Source organism: Orcinus orca, chromosome 12 (genome assembly GCF_937001465.1).
Source record: "Orcinus orca chromosome 12, mOrcOrc1.1, whole genome shotgun sequence".
Taxonomy (NCBI): domain Eukaryota; kingdom Metazoa; phylum Chordata; class Mammalia; order Artiodactyla; family Delphinidae; genus Orcinus; species Orcinus orca.
The window spans coordinates 11,848,186-11,869,629 of record NC_064570.1 but is presented as its reverse complement, the minus strand read 5'-3'; the positions used below and the strand labels follow the sequence as shown (position 1 = coordinate 11,869,629).

The 21,444-nt window shown below is 45.8% G+C and overlaps 2 protein-coding genes across 13 annotated transcripts in view; both read left to right on the top strand.

The window, feature by feature from the left end:
- The window catches only part of SCAF8 (SR-related CTD associated factor 8), a 197,746-nt gene extending 193,876 nt beyond the window's left edge, over positions 1 to 3,870 (top strand). For 4 of the 7 annotated variants that reach the window (XM_033404428.2, XM_033404423.2, XM_033404398.2 and 1 more), the window contains 2 exons: positions 176 to 372; positions 3,457 to 3,869. The gene's annotated coding sequence lies outside the window, so the exon portion shown is untranslated. Of the gene's footprint in view, positions 1 to 175; positions 373 to 3,456 lie in introns of all 7 variants that reach the window. The other 3 variants (XM_004263691.4, XM_033404405.2, XM_049695173.1) reach the window with 3 other exon arrangements.
- A 5,035-nt stretch (positions 3,871 to 8,905) lies between these two features.
- TIAM2 (TIAM Rac1 associated GEF 2) overlaps positions 8,906 to 21,444 on the top strand; it is a 239,226-nt gene continuing 226,687 nt past the window's right edge. For 4 of the 6 annotated variants that reach the window (XR_007470439.1, XM_049695169.1, XM_049695171.1 and 1 more), the window contains exon 1: positions 8,913 to 9,049. The gene's annotated coding sequence lies outside the window, so the exon portion shown is untranslated. Of the gene's footprint in view, positions 9,050 to 21,444 lie in introns of all 6 variants that reach the window. The other 2 variants (XR_007470440.1, XM_049695172.1) reach the window with 2 other exon arrangements.

Sequence of the window (21,444 nt, the reverse complement as noted above, 5' to 3'; positions counted from 1 at the left end):
ACTAGTAAGTTTTTTTTTAATGGAATCGTGTTGGATTGGAAATGAAATAGGGACAAAATGTAACTTTCTTCGGGGCTAGCAGGCAGGGAAGGGGCCGAGGGTGGTGGGCCGTGAGGCTGTGAAGCACTTGGGTGACTCTTAGACTTATTGCTTGTTCCTGGGCTCGTTTTCACAGGAGCTGGTAGACGGATGCGCTAACAGCAGGTCTCCACCACTGCCTGTCAATCACCCCCCCCCCCGTTCAGCTTGCCCCTGGGATGATACTGGGGAGACACAGAAGTACCTCTAGCACTTCCTCGGGATGGCTTGTTTCTCATGACCTCATCACAGTGAAAAGAAGATGGATTTCTCAACCACGTCCTCCTGCAGTAGGTAAACCTGGAGTGCCTTCGGGTTTCTGCGCAAGCAGGTAGCAACGGGAGCACTGCTGGTTAATGAGAGTCATCAGGGGAGGGTCCCTTTCTCAGTTGAATTTCAGGTCCAGGTAGGACTCTGCACAAATTGATAATATCCTCTTGCTGTAGGAAATTGTATCAATACTTGAACAGAGAAATTGTCAAAAGCTTGTGACAAATTGGGTCCCTTTATTTCAAAGGATCCAAAATTGCTTTATAAATTCTCTTACGGCCCTGCGGGCTAAGAGCATATGATGAAAAAGGCAATCTGTGAGGCTAGAAGTAAAAAGCAAAGCAGCTCCCTGCACCCAGCTTCTGCTTGTCTCCTATTCTCGGGGCTGCTTGTTTAAAACTGGCTGTCTGTTTTTATTAGTGAATTCCACAAGGGAAAGTATGCTTGCTGAGACTCTCATTACAATGACATGGAATAAGAAGAAAATATGCAAACAGAGTTCCCCATCCCTCGTTGGGAGAAGGGGATGGAAGGTGGAGGTGAGGAAGAATGCAGATTATTCCAGAGGCATAAAGAGTAGACAACAATTATGTTTCTTTTCTTTCTTTCTTTTCCTTTAAAAAATGGTAAAATAGAAATATTTTCAAAACTCTTGACACAATAGCAGGGAAAAGTTGTGGGCAGAAAGATCTCATTAATCCTGTAACTTTGGGGAACCACTACAGATGTTGATGGTAGTTTTAAAATCTAGAAGAGAACATTTCAAAGTGATTTAAAAAATTTTTTTATGGAAACTTGCTCTTTACAGTGTAAAGATACAAACCTAACCTCTTATAGAAAGGTTATATATAGTCCTATTGAAAACTGTATCAATTTAAAAGCCTGGAGTGGGGATTTTAAAGCCTGTGGCTTATTTAAAGCTTAATGAGAAAGTGAGGGTGAAAAAGCAAACAGTAGCCACGAGGTCAAGGTATTATTACTCTAACTTAAGACAATAAAGATTTATTAATTTACATATCTGTTAATTCACTAAGTATTTATATAATGTGCAAGATACAGAGTTTAAAAAGCAGGGTTTTTTTTCTGCATGACACGATTTCCCCATTCTATCACCCAAGTTTGTAAATTTCTTTTTAAAAATGCAATAGAATGAAGCTGTTAAAAGAATCAAGTAAGTCTATAGGTACTGACACGCACATATGTTTATTTCATATATATGTAAGTTTGTGATGTATAGTATGTATTTGATGAATATTTACTATAATTGTTATAGGTCATCCTAAGACTTTCTTTTCCTTTCTTTTGAGATGTATCGGACCAAGGAGAAATCTGAGGTTTCAGCTCATTTAATACCCCAGCTTTGAAACTGAAACCCACAAATCACATATCATCACCAAATTATAACTTTTAGAGGATGTACATAACAGTTAATGTGATTCATTCTCACTACACACTGGTATGCCTAAATGGATTTCATAGCTCTACTTACGAGGAGAAAGCTGCTAGTTCTAATATCCTGGCGGAAGTCCATTCTCTGAGTCATTTAAGTTCAAAACTCACTTCCCTTGTGAAGGATCTTGTCCATACATCAGATGGCTCCACGCCAACCACCCTGAGCTTCAGATGTGGTTTAAATTATCTTTGCCCACGAGCAGAAGTTGATCTGTTTTTCCTCCTTTCCGACCCACTTAGAACTGTCACATGCAAACCCCAAACCCCAATACTTTCAATAATAATAAGCAGCAGCAGTGATAGAACAGAGAGTGAGGAAGACTGTGACGTTGAGGGGGGAGGGGAAATGACCCAACAGAGTGAACAGGGCTGGGAGGAAGTACAAGGAATTCAGGAAGAGTCCAACCAGAGAACCTGCAACAAAGTCCAAGAACACGTTTAATGGCACAAGGGAATTGAAACAGTGGAACTCAGGGCCATAAAGGGAAACTTGAGAGAAAAGACTTGCTCCTATTGTGTACGTTTTGCATTTCATGGAAAGTTTATGGGTTCAGTAAACACATTTCCTAGGCTGAGGGCTCCAGTGAAACGTAAGGCTGGCTGTGTAACCAGCTGGCTAGCAAGAACTGACTGGACATCTTTAAAGTATTATAAGCATTATAATTGGTACTTTATTTTGATTCAGAAAATATTAACTTTTACATGTTCAGATATGTTTATCAGACTTAGTTTATTTATAAATTATGAAAAATGAAACAAACTTAAAATCACATGAGTTTTAGCAACTTAGAACAATCAATGTCACGGGCATTTTTTTTCAAGGATATGCCTTTTGAGAGTGAAGCCCAAGGTTAAAAGTCTTTCACTGGGTGTTGGAGGGTGTCTGTGTATGGGTTACGCAGGAGCCAGACCAGTGCATTGGTAACTTGGGCTGATGCACTCAAAGTTCACTCACAAATATGCGTAGCATACTTCCCAGGGAGCACTGAGGACCTCTGTTTCCTCTTGGGAGATGTGGGGAGATGCTTTCCAGCTCAGGGATGGAGTAGAGACAGGATCAGCCCTGGCCAAGAGAGAGTCTCTGTGGGATTAAATGAGATTTTTAGACTTGGAATCTTGAGCAATCTTCTAAACAAACATAGACCTTTTATCATGGGGTAGTAATCCTATCAGGCGACCTTTTTTTTTTTTTTTTTTTTTTTCCGGTACGCGCGGGCCTCTCACTGTTTTGGCCTCTCCCGTTGCGGAGCACAGGCTCCGGACACGCAGGCTCAGCGGCCATGGCTCACGGGCCCAGCCGCTCTGCGGCATGTGGGATCTTCCCAGACCGGGGCACGAACCCGTGTCCCCTGCATCGGCAGGCGGACTCTCAACCACTGCGCCACCAGGGAAGCCCAGGCGACCTTTTGTTTTTCATTTTTCTTTCAAGAATATATCAGTTAGCTTCTAGTAACTTGTCAGCAGAAAGGAAAAATGGGTCAAAGGAATCCAAGAGAAAGTCCCATCACCCCTGCGAGCAGGTGTACCGCCTGGCCTCCCACTATACATCATACACACGTGCAAATGGTTGGCAGGCAGTGCAGGGTGCATCCAGACTGCTGGGTTAAACGCAGCTTTTTGGAATTGTAATCAGGCCCACTGACTTCTTTCTTTCAGGAGTTTGAAAAGTGCCGTGAAGTAGATGGAGCAAGCTCCTGAAACAGCCGCTAAAAGAACCGTTTGTTTTCCGCCAATGATCTTCAGAAAGGAGAGATGCAGCCTCCCTTGAAAAGGCTGTCCTCTGACTTCTCCAAAGTTAGCCTGACCCACTGGCAGAGATGCCTGCCTACACTGGGGAGACGCTGGGCTGGAGTCAGTGTGGTCTTTGTCTGTTTACTGGATCCTGGGGCACTGGGAGGGAGGCTGCGTGGAGCCTGTTAGTTCGGGGCCTGAAGTAATAGGAAAGCACTTAGTGGAAGTAACCAGCGCTGGGATCCTCCTTCTTGCCCCCAAACAAGCTGTAAAAGTGAATTTGAGCTCCGTGGAGACAGGTATTAAACGCAGTCATTTTTTTTTTAACATCTTTATTGGAGTATAATTGCTTTACAATGGTGTGTTAGTTTCTGCTTTATAACAGTGAATCAGTTATACATATACCCATGTTCCCATATCTCTTCCCTCTTGCGTCTCCCTCCCACCCTCCCTATCCCACCCCTCCAGGCGGTCACAAAGCACCGAGCTGATCTCCCTGTGCTATGCGGCTGCTTCCCACTAGCTATCTATTTTATGTTTGGTAGTGTATATATGTCCATGCCACTCTCTCACTTGTCACAGCTTACCCTTACCCCTCCCCGTATCCTCAAGTCCATTCTCTAGTGGGTCTGTGTCTTTATTCCCGTCTTACCCCTAGGTTCTTCATGACATTTTTTTTTCCTTAAATTCCATATATATGTGTTAGCATACGGTATTTGTCTTTCTCTTTCTGACTTACTTCACTCTGTATGACAGACTCTAGGTCCATCCACCTTACTACAAATAACTCAATTTCGTTTCCTTTTAAATACAGTCATTCTTGACTGGTATTCCACTGTGTGTGTGTGTGTGTGTGTGTGTGTGTGTGTGTGTGTGTGTGTGTGTTCTAATGTCATTTCTGGCGGGGCCCGGGCTGAGGCAGAGAGTTTACTTGGCAAGAAGATTCTCTTTCCTTAGGTTTTGGAAAAGAGAAAAGAGAACAAAACACCCCACAACTTCCAAAACAAACAAAAAACTTCCCAAAACTAGAAAGGTGTTTTAAGAAAACTCTTTCTGACATAGTACAGAGGAAGGATGGCTTGTTTTTTGAAGTGTCCTACTACCAGAAAGTCCAACGAAATCCTGCCCAGTACTGGAAGGATTTTGGAAATGAATTTCAATTCTGCTAACATTGCTAGATACCCTCTAGGCGCCAGAAAATGTACGAAGTTACTGGGGATAAACAGATGAATTGGGCTGATCCCTTACTGCAAGGAATTTAGATCTGAGTAATTTAAGTATGAAGAGTCTGCAAGAGAATATGACAGAATGGTTATTTCTAGGGAGTGGGGTTACAGCTAATATTTAACTTTTTGGTGAATAGTAGGATACTGTAGCTTAAGAGTTTTGGTGGCTATGAAGTGAGTGGATGGTGAGGACCCTGGGGCCGCCTCTTTTAAAAACAGGCTGTTCTGGTCTTTGCCAGGGGTGGAGATTTGAGTTTATCTTTGAGAGTAGGTTTGCTTTAATTGGGCCTTTGGTTATTCTACAGGGAAGTGATCCTGCTTTATAGTGAAGGTGACCCAGCGTAACTTCCTGATGGTCCCCCAGCTCCCTGGCTCTTCCCCCTCAGCTTTCTTTGCTGATTCGACCCCATCTCGCGAGAGTTCTGTCTCTTTCCCAGTCTTTCCCGCAGGCATCTCAGCCAGGCCCTGGGTTAGACTGGATTGCTCCGGGCTGGTTATTTCTCTGTCTTCATCGCCAGGTTCAAACTCTGTTCTGAACACTAGTCTTGTATATTCTCTGCATACCCCTCCCAAATATACCCTCCAGTCTCTTCTCCAGCCCCCAGCCCCCCAGCTACACCGGTGCTTAAAACCTTTCAGAAGGTTCTTATCGTTCAAAGGATAATATCCAAAATTCTTAACATGCCAACAGAAGCATGCGTGACTGACTCTTCTCTGCTTCTTTGGCCTCATCTCTGGCTGCTCTATCCTTACTCCCTTCCGTTCCAATGGGCCCAGCTCTGTCGCACCTCAGAGCTTCAAATTCACCATTCCCTTTACTTGGAATGATCGATCCAACTCAATCATCCTTCAGAGCTCAGCTGGGCCCCCTCTAATCCCCCTCTAACTCTCATTATATGCTCTGCATCTTTAGCAGAGACACAAACAGAACTATCTGTAAAATGATTTGTTTCCTATCTGTCTCCCTCAGATTGTAACGGTGACACAGCTTATATCCCTACTGCCTGGTACAGTGCCAGGTGCCGAGTAAAGGCTCCGTAAATGGATTAATAACTGAACGAGTTTCAGTATTGGGGGCTAATTTCACTTCCTAATCATGCGAATGTTCATCTTGACTGTAGACAGAGCTTCATCTCCACAGGTTATTTTTATTTAATGGAGCGACACTAAGATTATGGAGACACTCCATATTTATTTTTTATTTTATTATTTAGCGGCACTAAAAGTGTGGAGACACTTTTTCTCTCCCTCGCTAGGCCCGGATGGCACTGCGGCCTGGACTCTGGTCGGGGGTACACACTGGCGCCCTGGATGGGGCTTGGACTAAGGAGAGAGAGGCTCCGGATGGTTTCGTCTCTTTGGGACCATTATTTGGTTTTTGCTTTTTTCTTTTCCCCTTCTGTAATTCCCTTCCGTTTCCCCAAGACGTCTGTTCAATCCGATGTGAACTGTGACCTCGCAACTTGGTCTTAGCGTGCTGTGAGAAGCGAGGCAAGGAAGAGGCCACGCCTCCCCCTTGGGGCAAAACTGGAGGAGAAAATGCTAAGAGGCAACTTGCAGCCGAGGGAGTGGGAGTCGGGAACAGAAAGGCCAGCGGAGGGAAGAAGGGCCAGCAGGGCGAGATTTGGAGAGAAGACCGTAAGTACCGGGCAGGCATATTTGGGGAGGGGAAACTGGACAACGCCTGGACTTTTCTGAGGTTGCACAGCATGCCTGTCACTGACTCACTGCCTGTCAGCTCCAAATTCATCCTTTTTGCCATCTCTGTAAAAAGGGATCTCGGCCTTTTATGTAATTTCCCTTACCAGCTGCCTCGTCGTTAGCTTTGTCAGTACAGGGTGTGGGGAGAACTTGCAGGAGGGCAGAACTCTGCCTGCCAGTTGCCTCGCTTGCCTGTGGCTCCTGCATTTTGAGGGGTTTCTCCAGCACCAGGATCCCGCAGTGCAGTGCAGGGCAGCACCCAGTGGCCACCGGCTTCTTCTGGCACCTCTCTTTCTGGGTGGTTTTGCAGCGAACTGCTTCCATGAGACATCTCCCTCTATACCACTTTCCCCACGCCCTAGAGGGTAGATTTCCAGCAAGTTCCACTGGTGTGATACCACAGTGACTTCCCTGGCACTTAGTGAACCATAGCCGTGCTCTCCCCAACAAGGTCTGGGTCTGAGCCTGGGGTAGGGGAGAGATAAGGGAGCACCCTTATCCTTGGGTGTTCTATCTCGGCCCCAGGGGTAGTGGCTGCTTTAAAAGTCTTTGTATCTGCTGTTCCTATTTTCTTTTGCATTCTCTTTACTTCTAACCAGTCAATCCCTCATTGCTCCAAATCCTGTCGTAGTTAATAATTCTTTCTATTAAACTTTTACCACTTAATTGCTGTGTGGTTTCTCTCTTCTGATTGGATCCAGACTGATACACATGGGATGGGGCTCAGAGTCTGATTACTTATCTATCAAGTGAAGGTGTCCCTTGAAGACTGGAGGAATTGGAGACATTTGGATTATATGTCCTAAGTTGTGCAATGAACGTGTTACTTGTATAATCAGAAAAAACAAAAACAAAAACATAACATTGTGAAACAGCATGAAAAAACATGATACAAGAAGCAAGGGTGAAAAACATATAAAGAAGATCCTAGTGTGGTAGCTCTGTGCTAAGGGGAAAAAGCTCCTTAGAGGAGGTGATGCTTGAATTGGGAACTGGAGGGTGAGTGGAGTGGGAGGCATTCCCCGAGGCACTGCCACGTGTGCCCGAGTGGAGACAGGACCAGGGAGAGCCTATGTAGTGGAGAGGGGTCAGTGTGGCCAGAGCCTGTGGCAGTAGAAAGTGGAGAGCCAGGTCTGTCTGAACACAGCAAACCCTTGGGGCTTCATTTAAAAATTGTTAGGTGTGTGTGGGAAAGTTGATTCCATGTGTCTTGTAGACTGGGGAATCGCCAGCTGTGGGAATCTTCCTGGAAGATCTCCAACCATCTCCAGCTTTCTGGGAGTTTAACTGAGGAAGGGCCCTGGCTGTTGTGCTCTGAAATTCATCTCTGGGTTTGTGCCCAAGGCCACACTTCTCATCTGGCTGCTCCCAGCTAAGGGCTGGTAGAGACACGGATGCTCAGGCAGGTGGGTACCGAGGAGAACTGGGCCCCCTGTGATGGGTAACACTGGGTGTAGGACTCACCCATGATCTTCCTGAGGCTGCAGGGAGGTTGGGATGTTGCTTCCCTCTCTCCTTCACTGGGATCAGACTCGCGCGAAGCCTGGCTCTCTGGAAGCCCCTGGCGTTTAATCCCACAGCCATTTCCCCTAAGCAAATTCTTCCGTATCTAGTCCTGTCTTGGCGCCTCCTCCTTGCGGGACCAACACCAGCACACGAACTCTTCCCCCTTCCCGCTCCTCTCTACGCGAGAGCCTTTGTAAAGGCAGGGACAGCGAGGGTGGGAACACAGCCCTCACTCCCGCTTCTCCCGAGCGTCCTCCCCTCCCCATCATCCGGGCCCTGTGGATTCCCCAGGTTTCTCTAATAAACCCTGCAGCTTCCACCTGGGAAGTCCGAATTCTCCCGGACCCTCCGGCTCCTCCCTCTCTCCCTTCTCAGGAAGGTTAGGGGGCGAACAGTCTCTCCTGCCTGCACGAGGCTTCAGATTCCGCCTGCTTCTGTCCTTAGTGGTACCCGAGTAAGCGTCTTCCCACTCTCAGCTCTTTGGGGAAGGCACTGGACCTTACGCACCGCATCCACGATGGCAGGCAGAGCGCCGAGCTCATGGTAGGCGCTTACTCGAAGCTCGTGGAGTTCTCGGTGTTGGTTAGTTGGGAAGTCCTAGAAAGAAAGCGCAGGAGGCTACGGCGGGGGACGCGGGCGGGAGCGCGGGCCGCCCCGGGAGCCGGCTGCGGGGTCCGGGGCCTGGCGCGGTGGGCGCCGCGGGGGATGGGCGCGGGCCGGCGCGGGGCCGGGGGGGGCGGGGGGACTTCTGGTGGGGGGATGGGAGGACGGGGGATGGCGGGGGTGGGCTGGGCTGGGCTGGGCGGCGGGGGCGGGGAGGAGGCGGGCCCAGCGGCCGGGGAGGAAGGTGCGGCTGCTCTCGCCGCCACAGGCGCTGCGTGCGAGGCGAGGGGTAGCGGCGGCGGCTGGAGGCTCAGCGGCGGCTGGAGGCTCAGCGCCCGCTGGAGGCTCAGCGCCCGCGCGGGACGGAGTGACCCTGGCAACTTCTCCAAGTCGGCCGGCGCCGCCCCGCGTGACCCCGGGACCCCGCGGGAACGGCCGTGTCGCCGGTTCGGGCCCGGGCGGGTGCCGGGCGCTCCACCCAGGTAAGGGGGGAGGCGGGGGCCGAGGCCGGACCCCGGCTCGGGGCGGGCGGCCCACCTCCTCGGCTTTGTTCGCCGCGCCCTCCGGCGCCTGCCCCGGGCGGTGAGCCGAGGGTTGCGGCTGCGGTCGCCGAGCCGGCACAACCCGGCGCATGGTGGCAGCTCCCTGGCGCGTCCCGGAACCCCGCGCAGCCTGGCCGGGCGGAGGAAACGCTTTCCAGATCACCGGCCCTCGCGGTGCCCCTGGGCCCGCCCGACCCCCGCGTTCGGGCTTCCGCGCCCCGAGCCCGGTCTCGTGGGTGCGGTGGCCCAGCGCCCTGGAAGGTCCTGGGGGAGCGGACCCTGCGCCCGCGGCTCAGGTCGCCGAGCCCAGGGGTCCCCCAAGCCCGGGGCCACCGGGCGGGAGGGGCAGGAGTCCCGCCGCTGCCCCCGCCCGGCTCTGCTCCGAGGGGCCCAGGTGCCAAGTTTCTGGGAAAGCCGACACGTCGTGTCGCAAACGGATCATATTTACCAAAAAGAGTTTAGAAAGAAAAGAGGCCATTCTTCCAACAATTGACGGCCGGCAGCCGCTGTAAAGGTCCGGGCGCGGGGGTGGGGTACGATTGCACGGCGTCGTTTCTCTTTAAGAAACGGTGAAACTTACCATGATGAGCTTCCATGCGTCTTCATACTTTTAAAAATAGCAAAATAGGGTAACTTTACTTAATTGGGGGAGGGGAGGCTGCTTGGTCCTGAAGATATTTCCCTTCGCGTTGCCTCTGCGGGGGCCCTGTGAGAGGCTGCCTGGTGACAGTTGTAATCTAGGCAGCCTTGCGTCGCGGTAAGACCTTTATTCACTGTGTGGCCAAGGTCTTGGGGTTCTCTTCTCATGCTTATTCACCCGTTCTACCACCCGTCCCTCAAATGCCGCTGACATAATTATTGTAACGGACGGCACCTGGTAATCTCCAGTCCCTCTCCGGTAGATTTAAGCTGGAGGGTCTCTAATAAAAGTTTTTAGTCTTCCAAGTTTCTTACAGGTGCAGACCATATGCTATAAATGTTTCAGACCTAAGCTCAATGAAAAGCGTCAATTTCTGGTCTTATCATTTGAGCATAACCAATAGAACCTGTGTATGTACACACTTCAAAACATCTTCTGGTATTCTTTAAGGTTTTTTTTTTTTTTTTTTGTCTTTAAGGTTTTTATATTCTAAGAATGTAGTATCAAGATTGGTGCTGTGCTGAAAGCAAAATTCTTTTCCATTGGAGTTTACCTGCTCAGCTTACAGGGTAAGACTTGTTGCTTTAGGGAATCAGAGCCCCTAATTACCTTGTGATTGGTAAATGTGAAAAAACAGGGCAAGGTATAATCCAAGAAGAGTTTACTATTTACAGCGGCAAAACGAGCCCCTAATGATCTCCGAATCCGATTTTGACACCTTAATTTGCCATATAAAATGCTTCATCATCTGGCCCCTGCCTGCCTTTACAGCCTCCTCTCCTGACTCTTCCCCAGGTCTCGCCTCCCCCCTCCTCCTTACACACACACAAACACGCACACACACACAGCCAGCCTCATCAGACTCCTTCCAAGTTGTCATTTCCAGACCACTGTCTGGAATGAATGAGCATTCTGTTTATACTCTTCTCGCTCCATTTGTCCATCTGTTGGTTACTCACACGTCCTTCATGTGTCAGTCAGATGCATTCTCTAGTAAGCTCTCCTTCCTCATTATCGCTCGGCAGTTAAGCTCTTTCTTCTCTAGTAGTCATCGTCTCTACTACAATGTGCTTTTTTTTAAACACCTCTGGCCAAGCCACCTTGTAAAATTGTGAGTTGTTCACTGCACAGGGTTATCCTGTCCAGTGGGCAAGTGGAGGCTGAAATCCAATTTACACTCCACTCACCAAGCCCCTGGTGCCCTCCTCTCTGTTGGAAGGGGCCGCCTTTTCTAATTTACCCAACTCGGCACCCATCACAGAGACTGACGGAGCAGAAGCTCAGTTAAGATTCCTTGAATGAGAGAAAAGAAAGCACCGTCTCTACAGACGTCTAGAAAGAAGCCGAAGTTTAGGGGCAGATTCCTCACGTAAGTCAGGATATAGGAATGTGCTTTGGTTTGCTCTTAAGTGATTCTTGAACCAGCCAGACATAAGAGGTGTCTTATCCTTGATTACAGGGAAGACTCTGGGGCTGTAAATTCACAGGTGGGCATCCGAGATGTGTGCCAGCACGTGGTGGGCCTCCTCAGCTGACTGCCTTTCAAGGCTCTAAGGTTTATGCATCTAATCATGATTTGATGTGAGAGATAAGGGTATAAGACTCTTAAAAGTAAGGCCATAAAGAGCTTTGCTTCCATGAACATGTGTTACTACATTGGTGGAGGTGCCATTTTGTACACAAGCCCCAGTCATCCTAAAGTGACATCACAGAATTAAAAGAAGAATCAGAAAAGAAGGCATTGAATCTAATTTATTTAGATTCTTCAAATGAGAGCGGCATTTAAGGTTGCAGTTTACACATTACAGAAAATGCAGTTTTTATGTGAGGCAGTTTGCAAGCTCAGTTGGCTGTAAGGTTCTTAAAAATGCTCCAAATTTGTATGTAGTTTCAAACTTCTAACAATTTGTGGGCAAGCTAGAGATATTTGTCAAGCTAAAGTCTATATGTGGATCATCTCAGCAAAATTTATAACACGGTGGTATAAAATCGTATACCATGGGCTTCCCTGGTGGCGCAGTGGTTGAGAGTCCGCCTGCCGATGCAGGGGACACGGGTTCGTGCCCCGGTCCGGGAAGATCCCACATGCCGCGGAGCGGCTGGGCCCGTGAGCCACGGCCGCTGAGCCTGCGCGTCCGGAGCCTGTGCTCCGCAACAGGAGAGGCCACAGCAGTGAGAGGTCCACGTGCCGCAAAAAAAAAAAAAAAAATCGTATACCATTAAACATCAAAAGTTGTATGGAATCCTGGACTCTCTAGAATTCATAGCATAGAATAACTTTAAAGATAATATAGACCAATTTTCCCATTTTATAGGTAAGGAAAAGTAGTACCAGGGACCTGTCCAAGGTCACAGAGCTTAGGTAGGAGCTCAGCCAAGGTGAGCACTCAGATTCCCTGGCTCTTAGTTCATTGCTTTATTTATTCAAGTGCTTTTATGTATTCAAGCTTCTGTATGTTCCATTGTTGGCTTCAGTTGGGAAATCTGGAAGGTATAGACTAATTATATCTCAGGGAAAGGGAAGATTCCCAGCACCAAACACAATGCCTTGTGTGAAGTAGCCAGGTGATAAATATTTGCTGAGTGAAGGAATGAATGAACGAGCCAGTTGAAAGCTTACTTATTTAAAGTAATTATTTGATATAGCACAAACCAAAGTCATTTGGAGTCCATTATAGTGGAATTTGGCCTATGTGTTTGTATTCCTTAAATGCAATAAAAATGTTAGATAAACTTGGTGGAAGAGATGGGTAAGAGGGCTTCCCTGGTGGCGCAGTGGTTGAGAGTCCTCCTGCTGATGCAGGGGACGCGGGTTCGTGTCCCGGTCCGGGAGGATCCCACATGCCGCGGAGCGGCTGGGCCCGTGAGCCATGGCCGCTGAGCCTGCGCGTCCTGAGCCTGTGCTCCGCAATGGGAGAGGCCACAGCAGTGAGAGGCCCGCGTACTGCAAAAAAAAAAAAAAAAGGGTAAGAAATGTTTTCTGTAAAAGAAGCCAGAACTCCTGACAGAGAGGCATCAGTAGAAAAACTAAGGATATGGAATCAGTAGGTTTGTCCACAGCCCAGCCTTGATTCTGCAAGCCTTGGATATCACCAGCCTCAGTTTCTTCCTGTAACCTCCTGAGTCGCAGAGTCGTGAGAAGGATCGAACGAGCTCACACGTGTGAAAGCACTTTGCAAACTTTAGAACACTGAAGGGTTAGACTGTGTGGCGGGAAGTGCTCTCCAGGCACTCTGCTGGCTTTCTGTATGCATCACCCATTTATTCCTCTGAGTAGAGCAGCAAGGCTCTCGTGGAATGAGGAGGAAACCGAAGCCTAAACAACTGTCCCTCCACATGGAACAGGCATTTGGTGACCCCTAAAGTGTATTAAGTATCTTGAGTCTCTGGACTTGAGTAAAGGACTTTGTTCAAGTGGAGAAGAAAGACAAGTGACATAAAAGCAAGTCACTTTGGCTTTAGGCGGAGGAACGATTTGCATTTTCGACCAGTCCCTCTTTAGAGTGTGGTGAGTGGATTCAAGAAAACAAGCCTGCCAGAAAGATGGTCAGTTGTAATCGTGCAGATGGTCAAAGGCAGCTGGACTGGGCAGTGGGAAAACACAAGGGGACGGAGTCCTGAGATCTGAAGGAGGTGGGATGGACTTGGCGAGGAAGAGTGTGGTGGGCAAGGGGCAGTGGATCCAGTTACGGATGTTCACAGACCTCAGCAATGCAGAAGGAGAAGGCTGGGGACCTGCGGGGGCCCCTCACCCAAGTTCACACAGTTAGGAAGTGGCACAGCTGAGATTCACCCAGGTCTGTCTGACTGCGTGGTCCTTCCTCTCTCCCATTCTGTCTCAACTGTTAGCATGTCTCCAATCGTAAATGCCTCGAGGATTTTAATAAAAAAACAGTGTAGAATTTGAAAGCTTTTATGAGTTAGTTCAGAATTTTAAGAAAGAACAAAAAGTGCCCCTTCCGAAGCCCTCCCACAGACTGAGGTCAGGAGACAAAGGCTGGTGCTCGAGAAGTTTCCCTGCCAGGAGCGTGTAATGTATTTCCTATCTTGGATTCCGTCTGGCCTGGGATCCGGCCCACTCCTCTCCAGGCATTCCATCCAGCTGGAAATGGGTCTGCTTCGTTTCCATTTAGGAGGTTTGCAGATTGAGTAACAGAATCTGGACTGCAGCTTTCATTGTGTTTTTGTGGTGTTGGATTACAAGGTTTCTTTTAAATTCACGGTTAGATTTCTGAATGTGTCTCTTGGACATGGTTCTTTAAGAGTTCCCATTACTAAGTGATTCCTTTGCATTGGGAATAGGATGGAAAACTAGAATTTTGTCATCAGTAGTTTGGGAAATGGCATATAGAAAATAAGCTTGGAAATCTTCTCAAACTGGTAAAAGTTAAGAGTTCCCCAAATCTTTTAGCCTTTAAAATATAGTGATGAATTTTTGTGCAGTATTTTGTTACCATTTTTTAAAAATTTTATTATTTAGTTTTTGCTACATTGGGTGTTTGTTGCTGCACGCGGGCTTTCTCTGGTTGCGGCGAGCGGGGGCTACTCTTCGTTGCGGTGCGCAGGCTTCTCCTTGCAGTGGCTTCTCTTGTTGCGGAGCACAAGGCACGCGGCTTCAGTAGTTGTAGCTCGCGGGCTTAGTTGCTCCGCGGTATCTTCCTGGACCAGGGCTCCACCCGTGTCCCCTGCATTGGCAGGCGGATTCTTAACCACTGTGCCACCAGGGAAGCCCCTGTTATCATTTCTAAAATTCAGAATAGCTTTGTCTTGTAAAGAGTGTTCTGTGCCTCAGGATTTACATCTGAAAGGAGGGTGACAGCAGTGCTTTCCTCATAGAAGATTATTTGGAGAATTGAGAAATTAATGAACTAATTAACATAACGTGCTTAGAACCCTGCCTGCCAGGATGAGAGTTCAGGAAGTGTTAGTTGTTCTTCCCTCCCTGTAGATCGGATCTGGCTGTATCAAATTATGTAAAATAAGGATGGTGAGCAGGATGGAGCTGGGAGTTGGGCTGGCAAAGTAGAGGCCATACTCCATTCCTTTTCCGTTGCTTTGCACTGTTCTCTCTGTCCTTCCCTTTGATGGTTCTTCCCCGTTTGGTCAGCTGTTCATCATTTTTTATTGAGACTCAGCAAAGCCTTTCCTCTGAGTGTGAAGCACTCTTTCTTGTGCTTCCAGGCACTTGGTCCTATGTGGTCTGTATCAGTTGTGGCATTCATCGTGGGATATTTAGTTGTGGGCAGTTTCTCCATCACACAGGGAGTGCTTTGCTTATTTTCTTTTAGTACCTCTTCCAGGGCTAGCATGGTGCCTTTGTGGCTGTTCTTAAATGGCGGTCGATAGAATGCAGGAAGTGCTCATTGAAATTGTTTTTAAATTTCTACGTGTTTGAAATTGTTTGGTGATTATGAAGTTGAGTGACCCTTTGCCAAATATTTGACTCTTTATCAATAATAAAGTGCTAAAAAATAAAGGTTTCTCCATCTGAAGTGTGGAGTGGTAGCAATATCATTATACTGAGTATTAATCTAGACTCTGGTCTGGAATACACCTTTTACTCATTTGGCAACTTGGCTAAACCTTTGAGGGCCTTAGATTCTTCAGGGAGAAAACAAAATTATTCTCTAATGAGTCCCAATGTCTTCTGGCAGCTGAGGCATCAAATTCTTCTCATTAACCTTCCTCTTCAGGCCTCATGCCAGGGCTTGGTTGATAGAGTAACAGTCACATTTACCCTTACCACTCTGGATAACCATGAGGCTTGTTTGTTTTTTTTTTTTGCGGTACGCGGGCCTCTCACTGTTGTGGCCCCTCCCACCGCGGAGCACAGGCTCCGGATGCGCAGGCTCAGCGGCCATGGCTCATATGGCTCATGGGCCCAGCCGCTCTGCAGCATGTGGGATCTTCCCGGACCGGGGCTCGAACCCGTGTCCCCTGCATCGGCAGGCGGATTCTCAGCCACTGCGCCACCAGGGAAGCCCCATGAGGCTTGTTTAAAATGGATTTTATACTTTCATAAGAGAGCATTTATACATATGAACAGAAACCAAGGAAGAACACATCCGGAATACACTGAAATGAATTAAGTTATCCTGTGTGCCAGTGGCATTTGAAACTTGTGGAATCAGCACCTACCATATGAAAACATGAAGCCTTGATGAATGTTAGCCAAATCAGAAACCAGAATATTTACCCATTGAACGGGTCCATTTTGAACTTGCCCTCTGGAAGATCCTAATTGTTCTATGAAACCATAGTCATCTGTAGTAACTCTCCCTTCACAACTGTCTGTTGAACTTCTCATTGGGAAGTGCACTGCATATCATGTGGGCAAATAACTTCATTTTACATAAGATGTAAAAGAAAATGAGAAATACCATGGACTGGATCCATTCATTATGTATACACCAACCCCTGCTAGCAGGTCACTTTTTAAAAACTCAGAATTTTATTATTATAACTGGAGAGCACTGGTTTCCTCAGCCTGCTAGGCTCATCTTAAATGTCATCCTTCTGAAGCTCTCCCTGATCTTCTCCCAACCCCTCATTTTTTCTTGAAATGTAACGCTCTGTCCTCACCATTTTTGGGGTTCATCTTCTGAATGGCTGCATTGCCCACACAATGGCTGTATATGTGTTTGCATCCTCTCCCTGCCCCCAGTTGGATTCCTTATTAACTATATAAAAGTGATCATTCCATAAGGTTTGCTGTTTGTGGTGTTTTGGGACACGTGTGACTTTTATCAGTGCCTCCACTTTTTTTTCCATTCTGATAGGCAACAAGGAGTTAACTATTTGAAAGGTATTTGTATGTGTTTGATTGAATCGTTCTTGGTATTTGTCCAGTCAGAGGTAATAATCCAAGCAGTCAAGATACTGTTTTGGAAGAAAACAAAACAAAACTAGAATTCTGGGTTTTGGGTAGATTTAAGAGCTCTGCATTTTGGGTAGTTTTGCCAAAAATAGCTGTGTGATCTTGAACAAAACATGACATTCTCTCTGGGTTTCCATTGCTTAATTTGAACTTTGGTGGTCAGGGGAGTCATATTGGACTAAATGACTTTTAGGGATCCTTTCAGTTGCAAAAGTCAATGATTCTGTGCAGCAGTAGGATATAAGAAAGCAGAAGAAAAATTTATAAAAATTTAAAAGTGGTGTATTTACAATATGCTATTAGCTCACTGGCATTTGAGCCTTACTGGATGACAGATAACCGTCGCCCAACACTAGTAAGGAGGGCAGTGCTGGTGAACACGTAGGGTCTTGGTAAATCCAGAATGTGTGATGAGACATTGCTGGGAGGTAATTATCTGTGATCTTGGGGGCTGTGGGTAATATGGATTTCAAGGCCTCTGGAACTGGGTGGAGGGGAATTCAGTGTTGAAATAGAAGAATGCCTGGGGAAGAAACTGAGAGATCAGTGCTGTATTGGAGGTGGTGAAGGGAGAGCAGGGCAGGCAGAGAATATATGAAGCACAAAGTAGCCATGTAGTATATATATAAACAGAGTAGCCGTGTAGACTAGATGGAGAACAAAATAGCCATGTAGAGTATAGGTAAACAGAGTAGCCATGTAGAATATAGAACAAAGTAGCTCTGTAGAATATATGTTGAACAAAGTAGCCACATAGAATATGTATAAACAGAGTAGCCACGTAATAGACTATATGTAGAGCAGAGTAGCTCCATAGAATAGATATAAACAGTAGCCGCATAGAATATATGTGGAACAAAGTAGCCGTGTAGACTGTATAGAAGAAGGTGGCCACACTGGGTCCAAGGTAAAGCTATATGAGAATGTTGGTAAAATGATGGCACTGCTGAGTCTTAATATGACAGACTGTGAAGAGGATCCAGAAGAGAATTTAGAGTTAATGGTCAAGTCTTGTTACCTTCACTTATAGATGGAGAAAATGAAGCCAGTGATGGGAGTTCTCAACCTTGAATTTGTATAAATATCACTTTGGGAGCCTGTTAAAATGCAGGTTTCTGAAAGTCACCCTGAGATGATGATTCTGGAGGTCTAGGGTGCAGTCAGTCAGGCACACCAGGTGTGGCTGGTGGCTCTTGGATTGTACACTGAAAAACTCTGCCCTTCAGGTGAGACTGGCCCTCTTAGGACACTCAGCTTGGAGAGGAAGCGTGCAGAGCTGAACCCAGATCTTCTTTCCCACGTCTTTCTGCCGCAGGATCCCTGTCTGAAATGGCTCCTATAGGACTGTGAGAACCTAACCATGTTAATTTTTGCCGGGGATGGGCAAGAGATTTGGAGGTTAGCCACAGAGAAATGCAATGCAGTTTCCCTTATTTCAGACTGATCCATGATTTGTGGTTTGACAGGCACTGTTTTTAAAAAGAAACATCAGGTCCCTAAAGAAAAAAATTGTTCAGTATATTAATTATAAGCGTATTAATAGTGAAAAGCAGCAGGGAAAATTTCCATCTACATAGAAACATCTACTTTGTAACGACTATGACTGAGGAAGCATTTCCATCTCTTTGGTAAGTAATTTCCTAAGAAATACTCACAGGCAGTGTTTTGCTTAGTTGTGTTTCAGCTTGCCATGTAATAGGAATTTTAAAATGACTTGTCTTTAGAAATTTAGAGATGTCACTAAATTCAACTGTAATAAGTTCCACCTCAGTCATTCGTGTAAATGTGTGAGGAAATTGAGTCCAGAAGGGTGGTTGACATTGCTGAAGTCTTGGTGTGTGTTGAGAGGAGAATGTCATTGTAGTATGGCATTTTCTGAAAACCTATCTGTCACAGAAGCTAAATTTTGATGGCTTGATAAATCTCATTAGTTAGAAAATTCACTAAAACTTGAATGGTATATACAGAGTTGGCAGCCAGCATTTGGAATTTTCAGCAAATCAGTCAATGGGTAGTTCTGAAAATGGATGGGCACATCCACATTTTGTTAACATTAAATAACACCTCACATAATTGTTCTGTTGTCTAAAGGAGAACCTTTAAACATTTGTAGAGTGCATTAAAAATTCTTGAATAATTTCAAAATGTAAAAGTACATTTATATTTGTGTGCAGTAGAAGAGAAGACAAACTTTAAAAAAAATTGTAAATAGTGGTGATACAGACATGAGGGTTTATAGTCAGTCATATGCATATTCAAAATGTTGTGGTCCCAAATCACAAACTGTGCTATATTCCTTTAATAGTTATATATCAATAGGCATTCTAGAACAGAGTAAACTTTAGAAATCATCTAATTCAACCCATTTTTCAGAAGAGAAGCTTGATGTTTTGGGAAAGTTAAATGACCTGTTTTAATTCCCCATTGGAAGAAGTTAATGGTAAGCAGAGCGAGGCCTACATCCCAGAATTCTTTACTCTAGAATTTTTCTCTGTGCTTAAAAATTAGGAGGACATGTTAGGAGGACTGCATCAAAAAACCATGAAATGTTTTAGATTTTCTATGGGAAAGGAAGCTAAACCTATGCAATTTTGGAGTTAGCAAAGGCAATAACAACTTATTAGCTTGTGTACTTTAGAGCCTGCCCAAAGGAATGTACAACTTTATATGGAGAGAATGGCCTACAACTGGAGCTTATTATGTGGTTTACAACAGATGGTGTCATCTGTACAAAGATAAATAGACCTTTTCCTAATTAGGTGTGAGTGGGAGATTTGAGGGTACTGTATACATTATTTGAGCTGAAAGGAATCTTAGAAGCAATCTAGTTCACACCTTTATTTTGTGTAAGAGGAAACATAGCTTTGTCCTGCCTTGCTGTTATAAATAACTATGATGTTTTTGATAATAATTGTTTTAAAACAAAAAAACTGACATCTTTAAAGTGTATCAACTTGTATTATAAACAAAATAATGATAAAACAGATGTCCATGAAATTCAAAATTTTGGGCTTGATTATATCCAAACAATGGAAGAAGTTAGTAATGTGTCTACAAAGATGGTAGTTTGGGGCCTACGATTGACTTTCTATTGGAAGATAGTGGGCCATGCTTCCAAACGCACCCTCGATTATAAGGGCAGGTACCTGCAGCCTTGCAATGACAGCAACCAAGAGAAGAAAACTTACTGTTTAGTCAAATAGAAATCATGCTTAAATTGTGGTCTGAAGTCTGGTTCTCAAGTCTGTGTCTTCGCTGAATTAGTGTGTGGGTTTCTGCAAGTACATGCAAACAGGTAGGAGCTTGGGTGGTGTGGGCGTAGGGAGATGCTGCTAAGAGATGAAGAAAGCTCTACCTATCAAAGCATTGTTATTGCAAGGTATTCCGTTATCCCAAGTAAATGAGCAAAGCCCGTGGCAACGTTTATGTTCTTTGTTAGCCAATCACACTACTCACATTACTCAATTCAGGAAGTTAGCGAAAACGCCGCTTCTTCCTCGTGTACACCTTCCCCTTCCCCCATTCTGCCAGCCTCTCCACTTTAGTGTATCCTTACTTTTCAAGATGAAGGTTCATCTCGCGAGTGCTTAATAAAGACTAGTTGAAAAGATTTTACTTCATGAAGGAAAAGTGAGTAACAGGTTCAAATAGGTTGATTCTACAGTAATGCCTCATAGTTTGTGATGTTGAAGCTTCATGTAATTTCTCATTTGGCGTTCTCAAAAATTGTTAAAATCGCATGAAATTGAGATGTGGCTTATGACTGATAGCTAGCCTGCGTGGTGCCTCTTCCATGGTTATTTTGCAGAAGGTCAGCAAGTTCACCCATGTAGATGGCTGACGTATGCCGCGAACTGCACAGAGTTCGAGGTACAGTGAAAGTCAATTATCAAAGGCTGGGGCGAGCGGTAGTCATGTTCCTACTTATTCTGAGGTATCCGAACCAGGTTTTCCTGGAAAGAGCTGTCTCATAGTTTAATAATCCTCCCGTGTTTCATCACTTTGTCTCTTTGGTCCTCTTTTCAGTGGGTATTGGTCACTGACAGTCCAGGGTACCACGATCCTGGTTTTCTGGAAACAAGTTTCTTAGCATTGCTCAGCCCTTTTGAGGTTTAACCTCTAAAATACTAGTAAATTCTGCTCTCGAATTATTCTTTGAAAACATGGAAACTTTTTTTTTTCACATCTTTATTGGAGTATAAATGCTTTACAATGTTGTGTTAGTTTCTACTGTACAACAAAGTGAATCAGCTATATGTATATATATCCCCATATCCCCTCCCTCTTGAGCCTCCCTCCCACCCTCCCTATCCCACCCCTCTAGGTGGTCACAAAGCACCGAGCTGATCTCGCTCTTCTATGCAGCAGCTTCCCACTAGCTATTTTACATTTGGTAGTAGAGTCAGTGCTACTCTATCACTTCATCCCAGCTTGCCCTTACCCCCGCCTCGTGCCCTCAAGTCCATTCTCTATGTCTGCGTCTTTATTCCTGCCCTGCCACTAGGTTCATCAGTACCACTTTTTAAAATGCCATATATATGCATTAGCATACAGTCTTTGTTTTTCTCTTTCTGACTTACTTCACTCTGCATGAGACTCTGGGTCCATCTACCTCACTACAAATAACTCAGTTTTGTTCCTTTTTATAGCTGAGTAGTAGTGCCTTGTATATATGTGCCACATCTTCTTTATCCATTCATCTGTTGATAGACACTTAGGTTGCTTTCATGTCCTGGCTATTGTAAATAGAGCTGCAATGAACATTGTGGTACATGTCTCTCTTTGAATTATGGTCTTCTCAGGGTATATGCCCAGTAG